Genomic DNA, 15,534 nt, shown 5'->3' on the forward strand with positions numbered 1-15,534 from the left:
ATCATAGCTACTTCAGACATTCCCCACTCCAGTTCCCCGAGAGGTATTTTCCGACCTCTCGGTTCAAGCGCTATCGTTCGACTAACTCGGAATCTTACTAGGGCCTTGCCTGCTAGTTTGGATATCTCGGTGACGATAAGTCATTCCGTTACCCTATCCCCACCAATGAACCCGACGGGATCACGGAGGTACCAACCGTTTCACCTGGCTACGTTGATCCCTAGTCTATCCCGACACAGCCTTTAGAGTCGCCCAGTTGGAACCTCTGTACATCGGGCCACTTTCCCCTAAACACAGCTTGGCGAGTTCTAAAATAGCGGAAGCCTAGTAACGTCCTCCAGAATTTCAGGGGCCGCGGTTTCACCCAAAAATACTATGCCTTCAGTCTTTTATTGATCGGTGGCACGTTTCACCTAGTCCTGGTTCCTTCAGTCGTCTCCAGATGTCTCTTCCAGTCTCTCTTTGTAATTTCAAGAGTTCAACTATCTATTTACGGGGATTTCAACCCGTAGCGAGAAAATCACGTTACAATACATTGTCAACTTGTTTATAACTCCATTTCGTTTTTCAGATTAAAAATTCTGATTAAAATGGAAGGATGGCGGCCTTTATTCGTCTGTCTGGCGTTTCTTCTAGGTAAACATCACATTTGCATGCCTATGCCAGTTAAACATAGTTGATTTTTGGGGATAGTGATATTCTACAGAGTGTCCCATGGAAATGGGTGAAAACTGTTTGATTATTTTTTTTTAATGGAAATAGGGAAAAAGAGAAGGAATACAGTTCCTGATAGAGGAGAGTTGTCATTTTTATTTCACCCTATATTCATTATTGAACCATGTAATTCACCCAACAAAAATAGTAGCTTACAAAAATTGTACGTGACAAGTGTGATTAATAGTAAATTTTTTCGAAATGAGAGCCATCAACACTGGCGCAATAATCCAAACGTTTCCTAAAACCGTGGAATACACGTTCTAATGTTTCCTGTGGAATACCGTGAACAGTCTTTTTAATGTTGTTTATCAAATTTTCGATTGTTTTCGGCTTGCTTGCGTAACAAGAATCTTTTATGTAATCCCACAGGAAATAATCACACGGATTCAAATCTGGTGAATAGGGTGGCCAATCTATTCCCCCTCCACAAAATTGTGGATATCCCAAACCAAGAACTCGACCGCGATAAACTGTATTAAGAATTTCAAAAACTTCGTAAGTACGGTGGGGAGCTGCTTCATCCTGCATAAAATAAAACCCATTGACAAGCCCTCTTTTTCTCGCACGAGGGAAGAATTTTGTTTCTAACATTCTTTTGTACTTATTCCCGGTAACGGTAGATTCGAAAAAAATGTAGATAGATACCCTTCATGGAGAGAGCAGCCCAAACAGTGACTTTCTGTGGATGAGTAGATTTCGTAACCAAAAAATTGGGTTTTTCAGATCCCCAAAATCTCAAATTATTTTTGTTCACGTAGTTGTCTAGCCAAAAGTGTGCCTCATCAGAAAAAGCAATTGCTGTTTCATGCAGCTCTCTGTTTTCGAACATTTGTGTCATTCTTTCACAAAATTCCTTTCGTCTCAGAATCGCCTCCTCTGTCAAACGTTGACACATCAATATTTTATATGGATGAAGTTTCAAAAAAACGTGGAGGATGCGATGCAACGTTGATTTGGTCAATTTTAAATCTTGAGCGGCTCTCCGAATAGACGAGTTGGGATTTGCCTTGAAATACTGTTCAACTTCATCGACTTTCTCCTCTGCTGCAGCAGAGAATGAGGGACCTAGAAGAGTAGCTCTACGATCATCCAAAATGCCGTATTCCTCGAAATTTTCAATTATTCTAGAAAAAGAATATTATCATGACTAGAAACCAACGAGATTTCTACGAAAATCTGTAATGTGTTTTGTTATGTCACACAATCAATATGAAAAAAAAATTATTCTAACCTCCTCAAAGTGGTTTCGCTAGCAACTCGTTTGGATCCAAATTTAGTACGAAATCTCCTAAAAACTTCACAGTATTTTTTCCCTCTCGAATAGAAGTACTCGATGAGATATCTTTTTTCTTGAATTGTCAAATTACTCATTACTGCTAACAAACTACGGCTCCTATCACAGTTGGAATAAAACTGACTGACCCCTAGTAAATGTAATACAAACGTAGAGAGTCAAGGTTATTTTGGATCAGTCGGCAGATGAGTTTAGTTTTCACACATTCCTATGCGACACTCTGTATTGGTGCGTGATTGTGATTTGTCATTTTTATCTTGTTTACTCTATTGTGTTTACCATATTTCTACATTGGTGAATGTTCGTCGGTGCATTACTCATTATCCCAATTATTTGTTCTAAAAATGACCAATATTTACGATAGTGGGGATTGATTCCCCACTATTTTTAACACGTGTACTTGTTTATAATCATTTGCAAAATAAAAATCAATTCGTTATATATTTGCACACCCTGAATGTTGGGCACTTATTACTCATTACAGTTTATATTCTTAAATTCATTTGAATGAATGTACTTCGAAATTTTCAATGGCCCTAGGAGGCGAGATAATGTATCAATTCGGGAAGGGTAAATTGGACATTTGACTTTTTCAAAAATATTCATAACTCAGAAACAGATTTATTAATTAAGCTCCGTCTAAGTTCAATACAAAGGGTAATAATTGTCCTTTGAATTGAAAACTAAAATTATTCCATTTGATGAACAATTCAACACGTCATGAATANCAGATCCCCAAAATCTCAAATTATTTTTGTTCACGTAGTTGTCTAGCCAAAAGTGTGCCTCATCAGAAAAAGCAATTGCTGTTTCATGCAGCTCTCTGTTTTCGAACATTTGTGTCATTCTTTCACAAAATTCCTTTCGTCTCAGAATCGCCTCCTCTGTCAAACGTTGACACATCAATATTTTATATGGATGAAGTTTCAAAAAAACGTGGAGGATGCGATGCAACGTTGATTTGGTCAATTTTAAATCTTGAGCGGCTCTCCGAATAGACGAGTTGGGATTTGCCTTGAAATACTGTTCAACTTCATCGACTTTCTCCTCTGCTGCAGCAGAGAATGAGGGACCTAGAAGAGTAGCTCTACGATCATCCAAAATGCCGTATTCCTCGAAATTTTCAATTATTCTAGAAAAAGAATATTATCATGACTAGAAACCAACGAGATTTCTACGAAAATCTGTAATGTGTTTTGTTATGTCACACAATCAATATGAAAAAAAAATTATTCTAACCTCCTCAAAGTGGTTTCGCTAGCAACTCGTTTGGATCCAAATTTAGTACGAAATCTCCTAAAAACTTCACAGTATTTTTTCCCTCTCGAATAGAAGTACTCGATGAGATATCTTTTTTCTTGAATTGTCAAATTACTCATTACTGCTAACAAACTACGGCTCCTATCACAGTTGGAATAAAACTGACTGACCCCTAGTAAATGTAATACAAACGTAGAGAGTCAAGGTTATTTTGGATCAGTCGGCAGATGAGTTTAGTTTTCACACATTCCTATGCGACACTCTGTATTGGTGCGTGATTGTGATTTGTCATTTTTATCTTGTTTACTCTATTGTGTTTACCATATTTCTACATTGGTGAATGTTCGTCGGTGCATTACTCATTATCCCAATTATTTGTTCTAAAAATGACCAATATTTACGATAGTGGGGATTGATTCCCCACTATTTTTAACACGTGTACTTGTTTATAATCATTTGCAAAATAAAAATCAATTCGTTATATATTTGCACACCCTGAATGTTGGGCACTTATTACTCATTACAGTTTATATTCTTAAATTCATTTGAATGAATGTACTTCGAAATTTTCAATGGCCCTAGGAGGCGAGATAATGTATCAATTCGGGAAGGGTAAATTGGACATTTGACTTTTTCAAAAATATTCATAACTCAGAAACAGATTTATTAATTAAGCTCCGTCTAAGTTCAATACAAAGGGTAATAATTGTCCTTTGAATTGAAAACTAAAATTATTCCATTTGATGAACAATTCAACACGTCATGAATAGTTCAAAACGTCAGAAGTGTCCATTTCACCTCCCCCTCCCCTAAACTATTGATAAAGCATTCTGCGAATTTAAGTTGTACAATGATTATAAAAACAAACTCGACAAAACCCTAAGCCACAGGAGTATATTCAAGTCATTTAATGTCCTGTTCATAGAGATAATAGAATTAGTAACATTCCAATTTGGTACTCATTCGGGTTAGGATAGTTGCACATGGTCATTTCAAAACAATAAACATTAACATCTGAATATATCAGTCCTCGTCAAAGGCTTATGTTCTCTAAGGCCACTAACCCTCACAAATATTGTAAAAAACGGGCCTTGAAGAACTTCAAAGAGAAAGTGTAAAAATACATCGTATAAAATTTTAAATAAATTGTTAGCTGTGTTTGAATATTAATTTAATTTGTGTTTCTCCAGAATTGACGGGACGAGAAGGAAGATGCCTCCGGCTTCTCGCATTCCTGTAGAGGAAGCATTTTTTATATTGGTCAAATTTGAAAGTTATTTCCCAACTTGAAACATACCTGTGTATTCCTGCCCCGTATGGAACGAAATTGCAAAAGAACACAAATGAGCTTGAAGTGCCCATAATTTGTATAAGGTGAAAAAAAATCTTCGGGAAATATGCACCAAAGCATCAGAGAACTGGAATTTAGAAAATGCCAAGTTTGATAAATTGGGGGAAACGTTAAACTCAACATTGGAGGAATTTGAGGTGTCTTTTCGAATTGGGTTACGAGAAGATAGGGATGGAGGTACGTAGTTTGTTTTTTCAGCTTAGCAGAGTGGACGAAATTATTTGAACATCTTAAGATGAATAATTTACCAGGAATTGTACAATTCATATTGCCTCCGGGTGGGTGGAGAATACCATTGGATACCATTTTCCGGGAGCAGAATAGACTTCCCTGTTGATATTTACGCGTAGGTGCTAAGATTGATACGTGTTCTCCCATTTTTCTCAAACTATTGAGTAATTGTAGTAGTAAATACTGTCCAAATGAATTCTATGAATATGCCAATGTCAACCCTACATCGAATAATGATGAACTCCTCACTCGGGTGAGGACTCGAGATACACGTGGGATCGAACACGAGAAACTTCAAGCTCAGTTGGATGAAGTTGGGAAACGCTCAGTTCAGAAGCTACAGCACAATAAACTGGCAGCAAAAAAGCGACGTGTAGCTACTTCGTTCTCAATTCTTAAACAAGATGAAGAATCGAGATCAAATTTATCTGCAGAAATAAAAAAACACAAAAACAAATGTTTTTGTAAAAAAACTGGGCCAAGAAAAAGTTTTGTTTGATTCCTACTGGGAAGTCGAAATTTTTGAAAAATACATACACGGAGAGAATTAAATAGTAAATATTACCATGGCCATGGTAGAGATTACTATGGCAATATAGTAAAAGGATTTTCAACTGACCCTACATAGTAATCCTTACTATGTCCCGCGGTAATGCTTACCATATCACATGGTAATGCTTACCATGGTCACAAGGTAATACTGACCATTTCACATGGTAATCGTTACTATCTCACATGATAATGGTTACTGTGTTACATGGTAATGGTTACTATGTCACATGTTAATGCTTACTATGTCACATTGTAATGCTTACTATGTCACATGGTAATGCTTACTATGTCCCATGGTAATAATTACTATGCGAATGGAAAATAGTCCTATGAGCATAAAAAGTATTCCTAAAATATACGGTTGACATTTTCCATTGTCTCTTGATGCGTTCATAAACGCATGACGCTTAAGGCTGTGTGCTCAGTAGTCGATGAACAGTGCACAGAAGCGGTCATGGACAATATGACAGAAGACTCATGCACTCTTGGAACTACGGTAAGTATATTTGTTTGGTTTCATTGAATATATATAATAATGACGTAGAAAGAGAATTGAAAGTTGTGAAAAATTATCAGATTCAACGACTTATTATCAGAAATAATTTTTTCTCATTTGTAACTCATCCGTTTCGATAACATTGATCGATATCCTAGTGAATATGTAAAAAACAACGAAACACGATAATTATACGATAAGTATAACGATTAACGATAATTTATTAATTGAGAGTGTTATTCTTTCAATTCAAAAATATGGTTCTTAAGGGGAGACCGCCCCGAAATTTTGAAATCGGTGATGCCTTCATCTATCCCCTTATCTGTTTATGAAGGAGAAAGAGGCGTTAGACGATGAAAATTAGCAAAAGTGTCCTCATAAAACAATTATCAACCGATTGACTGGAATTTTCGTTCACACATCCATAATATGTACACAAATATGAATGAGCTTCTTTAAAAATGTCTATTTTTTCATTTTTTAAATTTTTTTCTCAAAATTGGTTGAGGCCAAAAATTTGAAAAGTTAGTAATATTCACCTACATGATAAATCAGTGAAGTACGAATTTTATCAGCTGTTTCGAACTAGTTATTTAAAATATCATGAGGAAAATGATGGAAAAATTTGAAAAATTCATACTCCAATGATTTACTATGTATTTCAATTTGAACAATTTTTCAGATTTTTCGCCTGTATCAATTTTGGAAAAAAAATTCAAAAACCCAAAAATTGATTTTTAAAAAGCCTCATTCTGTTTTATTTGCGCATATATTCTGAATGTGTAAAATAAAATTCAAGTCAACTGATTGAGAATCGCGTCATGAGGACACTTTTGAAGATTCTCTCAATAGAAGAAATTAAAACCTAATTTTTTCTCATTTTTTTGGATTAAAATTGAAGTAATAAATTCATTAGTACAATAAATAAAGGCCTCTTCGATTTTGAAATTTCAGTACGGTTTCCCCTTAAGATTCTGAAAAAATTGATAATTTCAGATGTTTTCAGGCCTTCAAATATCAAAATCATCAGAAATTTTTCATACATGGGACATGACATTACGACGGATGTCGTTTTGATAATGCCTACAGAGGCCGGGCCTCAATTACATTTGGTAAAAATTGTATTATCTGATGACCAACACCTAGTTATTCTCGTAACTCACCAACTGGAAGAATATTTTTTTGATAACCATTTTCAAGCATATCAAATTGATATGAATCAGACGAGATGGTCTACGTTGACCTATCACGACATCAAATTTTGTTCTTTATCATACGTAGCAACTTCTGGGAATGGCAATAAATATGTTCCAAAACATTGGGTTTAAATTGTTGCACATATGCTCTTTAATGTACTAAAATAATTTAAATATGAATATCTCTTTGAATTATTGATTATAAAAATAATCATGGGAGAAATTAGGATTAAGTTAAAATAATACTTTGTAATTCAATACTTTTGCAGTTGTTGTGAAACAGCGTACTTAATAAAGAAATTGTTTTTCAATTTTTATAGTACAGAATTATTTAATGTTACAAACATTAATTAAAAACATTCCACCCCTCGAAAACAAATATTTTCAAACAAATTCTACTTTTATTAAAAATATTGTACGTTATAACTATAATCTACTCATGTTTCATTCCTTAAAGGTATTTACTTACTTAGATAATATTCATTATGTGTTACAGGATATTTTGCGTAACATAGGAAGCTCTACTATGTAAAATAGTGACATTTACTATGTTAACATCGTAACATTTACTATGTTAACATAGTAGAGCTTACTATGTAAAATAGTAAATGTTACTGTGTAACATAGTAATTATTACTATGTCCATAGTACCTTTTACCATTGAGGAACTTACCATGCCCCATAGTAACCATTACGATGTTCCATGGTAGCCATTACCATGTCCATGGTAGCCATTATCATGTCCATGGTAGTGCTTACTATGTCCGGATTCTGACATCGTAATATTTACTATTTTATTTTCTCCGTGTAGGATTAAGTTAAAATAATACTTTGTAATTCAATACTTTTGCAGTTGTTGTGAAACAGCGTACTTAATAAAGAAATTGTTTTTCAATTTTTATAGCACAGAATTATTTAGTGTTACAAACATTAATTAAAAACATTCCACCCCTCGAAAATCAATATTTTCAAACAAATTCTACTTTTATTAAAAATATTGTACGTTATAACTATAATCTACTCATGTTTCATTCCTTAAAGGTATTTACTTACTTAGATAATATTCATTATGTGTTACAGGATATTTTGCGTAACATAGGAAGCTCTACTATGTAAAATAGTGACATTTACTATGTTAACATCGTAACATTTACTATGTTAACATAGTAGAGCTTACTATGTAAAATAGTAAATGTTACTGTGTAACATAGTAATTATTACTATGTCCATAGTACCTTTTATCATTGAGGAATTTACCATGCCCCATAGTAACCATTACGATGTTCCATGGTAGCCATTCCCATGTCCATGGTAGCCATTATCATGTCCATGGTAGTGCTTACTATGTCCGGATTCTGACATCGTAATATTTACTATTTTATTTTCTCCGTGTAGGATTAAGTTAAAATAATACTTTGTAATTCAATACTTTTGCAGTTGTTGTGAAACAGCGTACTTAATAAAGAAATTGTTTTTCAATTTTTATAGCACAGAATTATTTAGTGTTACAAACATTAATTAAAAACATTCCACCCCTCGAAAATCAATATTTTCAAACAAATTCTACTTTTATTAAAAATATTGTACGTTATAACTATAATCTACTCATGTTTCATTCCTTAAAGGTATTTACTTACTTAGATAATATTCATTATGTGTTACAGGATATTTTGCGTAACATAGGAAGCTCTACTATGTAACATAGTGACATTTACTATGTTAACATCGTAACATTTACTATGTTAACATAGTAGAGCTTACTATGTAAAATAGTAAATGTTACTGTGTAACATAGTAATTATTACTATGTCCATAGTACCTTTTATCATTGAGGAACTTACCATGCCCCATAGTAACCATTACGATGTTCCATGGTAGCCATTCCCATGTCCATGGTAGCCATTATCATGTCCATGGTAGTGCTTACTATGTCCGGATTCTGACATCGTAATATTTACTATTTTATTTTCTCCGTGTAGGATTAAGTTAAAATAATACTTTGTAATTCAATACTTTTGCAGTTGTTGTGAAACAGCGTACTTAATAAAGAAATTGTTTTTCAATTTTTATAGCACAGAATTATTTAGTGTTACAAACATTAATTAAAAACATTCCACCCCTCGAAAATCAATATTTTCAAACAAATTCTACTTTTATTAAAAATATTGTACGTTATAACTATAATCTACTCATGTTTCATTCCTTAAAGGTATTTACTTACTTAGATAATATTCATTATGTGTTACAGGATATTTTACGTAACATAGGAAGCTCTACTATATAAAATAGTAACATTTACTATGTAAAATAGTAACATTTATTATGTAAAATAGTAAATGTTACTGTGTAACATAGTAATTATTACTATGTCCATAGTACCTTTTACCATTGAGGAACTTACCATGCCCCATAGTAACCATTACGATGTTCCATGGTAGCCATTGCCATGTCCATGGTAGCTATTACCATGTCCATGGTAGCCATTATCATGTTCATGGTAGTGCTTACTATGTCCGGATTCTGACATCGTAATATTGATTATTTTATTTTCTCCGTGTAGAAATAAAAAAGGAAGCCAAGTCAGGAATTTTGAATAAATGGTGATTGTGCACTATCACCATTTATTCAAAATTCCTGACTTGGCTTCCTTTTTTATTTCTATGCATTTTTCAAAAATTTCGACCTCCCAGTAGGAATCAAACAAAACTTTTTCTTGGCCCCCTTTTTTTACAAAAACACTTGTTTTTGTGTTTTTAGGCAGATTTCATGATTTTTTCCAAAATAAGCAAGGAATGTTTTTATATCCGGTGAAATTTGTTCTTTTTAATTCAATTTAACTCATCCATTTTTTATAAGATAGAACAGTTTTTAAATCNAATCAGGTTTCTATGAGAAAAATAGTTCTCAATGGAATAAGTATTGTAAAAAAATTCTCCATGAAATAAAAAATCAGTACGAGCAGGACCAACGTCCTTGGCGCGGATCAAAGGATGGAGGATTAGATTGATACAGACACTGAGTTGAAAAGCTCCGCGCCAAGAACGTTGGTCCTGCTCCTACTGATTTTTTATTTCATGGAGAATTTTTTTAGAATACTTATTCCATTGAGAACTATTTTTCTCATAGAAACCTGATTGTGCACTATCACCATTTATTCAAAATTCCTGACTTGGCTTCCTTTTTTATTTCTATGCATTTTTCAAAAATTTCGACCTCCCAGTAGGAATCAAACAAAACTTTTTCTTGGCCCCCTTTTTTTACAAAAACACTTGTTTTTGTGTTTTTAGGCAGATTTCATGATTTTTTCCAAAATAAGCAAGGAATGTTTTTATATCCGGTGAAATTTGTTCTTTTTAATTCAATTTAACTCATCCATTTTTTATAAGATAGAACAGTTTTTAAATCAATAATTGAAGGGAAATAAACATTTCTACTCCAGATTTATTATCTCTACCGAATTTCAATTTTTAATCATCTATTAATAATTTTCTGACTTGATTTGGTTCCTCATTCAATTTTTGCTGTGATGATTCCTATATGGATTGTATTTCGTAGAGAGATGAATTGATTTCCTTATAGGAATAGTCGAACAAAATGTTCACAAAGAATTCTCTTTGAAAACATCTGTTTTTGTTTTTTTTTTGTTTTTAAAACTATTAGGGAAACATTGGGTGGAATGGACTCTTCTGACTTCTTGTTTTAATATTTATAACCAAGGAACAAATTTATCGATTGAGCTCAGTCTAAGCTCATTACGAAGGGGCTGACTTTACTTTAATTTAAAAAAAAATCTATTTCATTTACACTTCAATAAGACATCAACATTTTGAAAAGGGTTTAAAGTGTCCATTTAATCCCACCGTCTCCTACTAATTTTTCCTAAATAATCACAAAATTGTTCGCATTTCACTGTCACTTAATTTAGAGAATTTTTTTCCACGGAATAGAAACTTTTTCTATTACACTCGGAGAAAAATAAATATTTTCTTTTTAACTTTAACTATTCACAGACATTTAATACTTGATAACACAATATTTTCGACACATCTCACTTTTGTTACATTCCAAACATAAACCGATAACCTCACAAACAGTGCATAAACTACCTTTATGTCCAAGGTCCGCATATGAATATAGATATGGCGCCAAGTAATTCGAATTTTCGACAAGAGAAAAGAAAATAGAACACCGAGTCGATTTTCCGTTCCATTCTAATACGTGATTTAACGTGAAGAAGAACATTTCCCGTGGTTCTCCATAACAACATCACAACCCACATTCAAATACACTGGGGGCAACACTTCAACGTTGGATATGAGACTCAGTTGGATCGGCGCTGCCAACGTTACAACTTGATTCTCCGACTTTATAATGTGAATCGCGAGAATGTGAATATCAACCCGTTGCTATGCTCGTACCTTTTTTCCTGTTAATCCAAAAAATACCATAGTTACCCCGTTGAAAAGCTCATAGACGATTTATATAATGTAACTAACGACACTTTCCCGATTTATCGTCCCGTTTTCATTATACCGAATGTAAATCATTTAGAGGTAGTGGAGGGAGAAGTTCTGTCGTCTATAGATACGCAGTGCGCTCGGCCTGATGTTTTACTCAGTCGGTCAAAACTTTTCCTGGCCGATACGCTACCGCGTATCTCGAAAAGACCCCAGCAACGAAGATTTTGGGACACGAGTGTTTCACATGCAGTTTACTTATCCTTTCATGGGATTCATTCATGATATTTCATGCGATCCTCATTATATTGTAATAAGAAGGCGAGTTATTTAATTAAAAATAAATGGGGCGGTTTATTTAGTTGACAGGAATCAGTTCTTCAATCCAAACAATAACAAAAGACACATACATCTCTCGTTCCATTTATTTATTACTCAACTCACACTTCTACAAGAGGGGAAGGGGATATTCATTCATTTAAAAGGATCCCACAACACTACTTCCATTCTCGAAAATTGCCGCCCCGGCAACATTATCTACGGCAACTGTGGACTCTGATGAAAATTTTCGGACTTCTCAGCTATCAGGGATTCTAGCTTTATCTTCCAATCTAAAACCGTGAGAGAAATAACAAATTGGAAGAGCTTCGACCTACTGAATTCTGGCCGTTCTGTGATCTCACTCATGAGGCAGTCCGCACTTTTTCAATTGGCCAAAAATTAGTTTTACTCGCTTTTTAGATATGTTGCACAAGAGGTCCAGAAATGTCTGTAAACGCAAGGAAAAAAATTTTTTTTTTCGAAAGTTATATAACAAAATTGTAGGTGTCTCGGGGTAAGCAATTATTCATACCATCATGACTCGATAAATATTGGTTGTATCGAAAAAATGATCAAGTACTTTTTTATTGGCAAAAAGTGATAGATTTATACAACAACTCGCCCGGTGGCCTGGCGTAGTGGTTAAGGCCGTTGCCTCTCAACGGATAGGTTCCAGGTTCGATTCCTGGCCGGGTAGAATGGTGAGATCTAACCATTTTTAAAGTCTTGATCAATCGCCATATAGTCTCATCAGACTCGAAGCGATATAAAATAAGCATAAAAAAAAAAAAAAAAAAAGATTTATACAACAATTCTATTTTTGTAAGAAAGTCCAATTTACAATACGTTTTTTGATAAACAAATTAGATAAGTGATAAAAAAACATGTTTGCAGGTCTCAAAAATTCCGAAAAAATATATGTTATTGAGTGTATATCAGAAAATTCACTGTTAAATTTTTAAAAGGGGTTTCCATATAGGGCCTGGGATATTATTTATAGAGCGACAAGAGAGCTCTCATTGAATCATACTCAGTGGTTTCTCAGCATATTATTCTTGTTAATTTTATGAATTGCAGGGATGTAAGAAATGCGAATATTATCGTTTAAGGTTTTTGAAAATTCTAGGAAATTGATTATGACTCATAACGAATAAATAAAAGTGGAAGACTAGTGCATGAGAGAACTATACAATTGGTGGTACTATTGACTTAACATTCTAAATTGGCTGGCTTCTCATTATTATATCATTGACGATATTCTTATTCGCTCATTCATCCCTGAAATTGATGGCTTTGCGTGCAATTAAAAATTTAAACGTGCAAGTGGGTGGAGTCCTTAGAGCACTTCCGCTGAGGTGGCGACGCGACCTTTGGGGGAGGAGCAGGGCTCCATCCCTAGGATATCAGGTCAATATTATCAATAATGAAAATAATAACTGGCTCAGCTGAAGAATGACGAAGGAATCACTCAGCCAATGAAAGCACATTGACCCTCCCACTAAGTGCATAAATACGGACTGTTCCGGTTTTCAATCATATTTGTCAACGTGATACCGAGACAAGTACTTCTAACAGATTCCTGTGCCAAAAATCAATGAGAATATGTTTTTTTTAAAGCATTGTTGTAATCCACTCGAAAAAAAGAAATCATTCTCGTGTATGTATGTCAATCATTGAAGTCAGTGAGGAGTTTCGAGAATTATTCGCCGAAGAAATTGGACATGGCGAGTTCATTTGCGAATCTTGTCACATAGGTTTGAAGCAGAACAAGATGCGTAGTGTCTCCCGAACAGATGGCATTAATAATTATAGAGCAGGTAGTTGTGTAGTGTGCGTGAGTGAAGTAGTGTCAAACCACACCGAGACTTTGTCTAGATCGAGCGACTCAGGAAATTCTGATGAGGAGTTTGAATTAGTTGATGGGGAGCAAGAACAAATCGTTATAGCGGCATTAATTAAAGCTCTACCATCATTAGGTCAGGCTATCATCCCGAGTGACTGGAGGGAACGGAGTGCTTCTGAAGAGAGGAAAATAATTGAGGATATGAAGGAAGCAATTGATAAGAGTTTAAGTGATCCTGAAGATCGCTCTGATATTCATTGCGTCATTGAAGAAATCAAACAAAGCTGAAAAGTGCTAACAAACCATCGGATAAAATCCAATTGCTGACAATGCTCCCTAAGTCCTGGTCGATTGCCGAAATTCAAAAAACTTTCAACGTCCCGTACTACACTGCACGCCGAGCTCATTGGATCCATCAGAAGGAAGGGATAAGAGATTCTGCTTCAAAAAGAACACGCAGATCATCGGCAAGTATGACTACGGAAGAATTAGTGAAAGAGTTCTACAGAACTGATGAAATTAGCCGCATCATGCCTGGGAAAAAAGATTGTCTTTCAGTTAAAGTAGGGGGTGTCCGGGAGAACCTTCAAAAATGTTCAATTTTATATAATTTAAAAGAAGTTTTCGCGCAATTCAAAGAAAAATTTTCTGACCTGAAAGTTGAATTTTCAAAGTTTGCTGAATTTCGTCCTCGTGAATGCATATTAGCTGGTGAAAATGGAACTCATTCGATCTGTGTTTGTAAAATTCATCAAAATGGTAAATTAAAATTGCCAGTGATAAAAGTTTTTGAATTACCGAACTCATTTAATGACTGTACATTTCCGAAAAATTACTCAGAAGTTTTAAGTGCAATAATATGTGAGAATCCAACTTCATCTTGCCACCTTGGTGAATGCTCTGAATGTCCCGGTGACTTTTGCAAAAAAAAATTAGAAGAAATTTGTGACGTAAATTCCATTGACTCAGTGACGTACATGACTTGGACTGCAACGGATCGATCTGAATTAATTCGATGCATTGAGGATACTGATTCTTGCATGAGTAATTTATGTGACGATTTAAAAGCTCTCAGATTTCACGATTTTATTGCTAGAAGCCAACGTGCCTTTTTAAATCAGTACAAAACGAACTTGAAATCGGACAAGTTCGTCATTCTTAGCGATTTTGCTGAAAATTACCGATTTCTCATTCAGGATGCTGTTCAGGGCTATCATTGGGCAAAAGATCAAGTAACTATTCATTCGCTGGTTGCATATTACTGCCGTGATACTCAATTGAAACATAATAGTTTTGTAGTTATTTCCGAATCCTCAATTCACGACACCGTAGCTGTTCATTTATGTCTCAGGAAAATTGTGCCACGAGCCAGAAACGTATTATTATTTCGGAATTTAGTTGACGCATGTAGAATATTCTATACCATCATATTCGAGACGGGCGTCATTCTGTCCTTGTCTCTCATGAGATTTCTGGACGGTTCTCGAACCTACCATCACAAAAGGTATTTAAACTCGCACGCTCCCCGATGAACAGTCAGTCAGCTCCGTTGAATGCAGTCCGATTTATATATTCGATGTGAACACATCTCTGCGATATATACAACGCCTTTATATTCCACAACCACGAGTTATTATTGTGTCTCTATACACCTAACCGCTACAATTAGTGACTCCAACGTGATCTGAGTGAATAGTTTTTCGCGTTTTCACCGCTAATTATATTGTGTTAACGCTCACGACTATTTCGCGAAATTCGAGTACATTTCGATTCTGCGCTTTGTGAGTGGGTTGTGTGTACTGCGTACGCACGTGTG

General features: G+C 34.7%; 1 protein-coding gene across 1 annotated transcript in view; it reads right to left on the reverse strand.

Annotated features, from left to right (window-relative positions):
* LOC107041889 overlaps positions 1 to 15,534 on the reverse strand; it is a 312,145-nt gene that overhangs the window by 173,727 nt on the left and 122,884 nt on the right. The gene's annotated exons all lie outside the window — the stretch shown is intronic.

The sequence above is a fragment of the Diachasma alloeum genome, unplaced genomic scaffold (assembly GCF_001412515.2).
Source record: "Diachasma alloeum isolate Michigan unplaced genomic scaffold, Dall2.0 Dall_scaffold_00389, whole genome shotgun sequence".
Classification (NCBI taxonomy): Eukaryota; Metazoa; Arthropoda; class Insecta; order Hymenoptera; family Braconidae; genus Diachasma; species Diachasma alloeum.